The following is a 2,085-nucleotide window of genomic DNA, read 5'->3' as shown; positions in this document are numbered from 1 at the left end:
ACACTATTGAACTACAGTCTTCAGTTAGCAAAATGGATGAAATTCCTTCCCAACTAATTTTCTTTGAAATCAAATCTTTTAAGAACTTACCATAGTTAGGAATTTGCGTAATTGCATCCATAAACGTCAAATTAATGTGCAAATTTTTAAGTTTATCCAAAAATGTTAAAAGTTGTTTGTCATAGTCCTTATTTCGGACTTTGTGTGGAAAAGGTGGTTTGGGTACAAAAGTTTTTGTACTTGAGTCAATTGGTGAACCTTCTGTGTTTAATGTATCTTCTTTGGATTTTGGTAAATCAGTTCCTGGTAAAGTCGAATCTCCGGGCATTTCCGGACCTAAGTAATTTTTCCCTGAATGAAGAGTGATAGCCTTTACATGCTCTTTCAGATTTTCTTTCGTATGGCTGGGAAGACTTCCCTCTTTTCGGGATGGAATTGATTTAGCAATTTGTCCAATTTGAACCTCCAAATTATGGATGCTAGATGAGTGGTTTTTAATAAGCTGATCGAATTTATTCTCGATCCGTTTAAAACCATCGTCGTGATTACTTATTTTTCCACTGATAGCATCTATAAATTTGTCGATTTTAGAAGATAAAGTGCTAATCGTATCTCTTGATTGATTTTGATAATTATTGGTACGATTTTGATTAGCATTATTATTATTATTATTATCTTTCCAGTTAAAGTTAGGATGATTCCTCCATCCAGGATTATAGGTATTAGAATAAGGATTATTAGTTTGGTTTTGCCCTTGGACAAAATTGACCTATTCAATCTTGCTCATACCTTCGTAATCCACATCCGTTTGGATTGAATTACCATTAGCATCGCACGGTGCCATAAACCTATCAATTTTGTGCGATAAGGCAGAAAATTGAGCTTGTAACATCGCAACTAGATCAAGATTCACTATACCTTTAACTGATGATGTGGTTGAGGATGATGGTTTCGCCACTGGTATATGTCCACGTTCCGCGGGCCACATACTGCTGTTGATTGCCATTTCCTCCAAAAGTTCTCTTGCTTGGGCTAATGTCTTCTTCATAAATAACCCTCCCGACATAGCGTCTAATGAACCTCTGGTTGTAGGATTTAATCCATTATAAAATATTTGCATTAAAAGTGCATCGGGCAATTGGTGGTGTAGGCATAAACGTTGAAGTTCTTTAAAACGTTCCCAAGCCTCATAAAGAGTTTCATTATCATTTTGAGTAAAGGATGTTAACTCTTTGATGACTCTTGCGGTTTTTGCTAAAGGAAAATATTTTGATAAAAATGCTTGGGCAAGTTGGTCCCAAGTTTCAAATATTGCGCCTGGCATGGAAGTTAACCATTCTTTGGCTCTATCCTTCAAGGTGAAAGGAAAGAGGCGAAGTTTGATAGCTTTGGCAGTCACATCATTTTTTTTGAAAGTGTCGCAAATTTCTAAGAAATTTGTCAAGTGGGTGTTAGGATTTTCGTTAGGCAACCCATAAAATGTTACATTATTTTGCAACATATTAAGCAATGCTGGCTTAATTTCAAATTGGTTTGCATTTATTTGGGGTCTAACTATGCTATTTGTTACACCGGCCACTCCTGGCCTAGCGTAATCCATAAGTGTTGCCATAATTTCTGACTGTGGTTCTGAATTTTGTTTGTTTTTTTTTCTTGTCTTTCTTTTTCTTTTTAATGGTTCTTTCAATTTCTGGGTCAGTAGGGTCTGGTGCAATGCCTGATCTTCGAGAACTGCGCATGAACTTGAAATCTTGCACGAACCAAAACTACCTTCAAAACAGAATTTGAAAAATAAATATGTTAGTAAAGTAAAATTAATAAATTACAAAAGATAAAATAAGTATGTATAAACCTAGATTCGAAATAAAACACGAAAAATCTAAATTTTTGTTAAACATTTTGGCGTTCCCCGGCAACGGCGCCAAAAACTTGTTGAGCGATTTCCGCAAGTGCACGGTTTCGCTTGTAGTAATAAAAAGATATCGATCCCACAGGGAACGTTTTTTAACGAAAACTTATTTTAATTCAGTTTGATTCACGTTTTATGTTTATAATATGGAAAATCGTTTAATTGGATTTGGTTTT

The 2,085-nt window shown here is 35.1% G+C and overlaps 1 non-coding gene across 1 annotated transcript; it reads left to right on the top strand.

Moving 5' to 3' along the window:
* The first annotated feature begins 1,136 nt into the window (after positions 1–1,136).
* On the top strand, positions 1,137–1,243 carry LOC136228284 (small nucleolar RNA R71). Its single transcript, XR_010688612.1, has one exon. It is a non-coding gene; the product is annotated as a small nucleolar RNA R71 (small nucleolar RNA).
* The last annotated feature ends 842 nt before the right edge of the window (positions 1,244–2,085 follow it).

The sequence above is a fragment of the Euphorbia lathyris genome, chromosome 4 (assembly GCF_963576675.1).
Source record: "Euphorbia lathyris chromosome 4, ddEupLath1.1, whole genome shotgun sequence".
NCBI lineage: Eukaryota > Viridiplantae > Streptophyta > Magnoliopsida > Malpighiales > Euphorbiaceae > Euphorbia > Euphorbia lathyris.
Note: the sequence above shows the minus strand (reverse complement) of the source record. Positions and strands in the feature narration are given on the sequence as shown.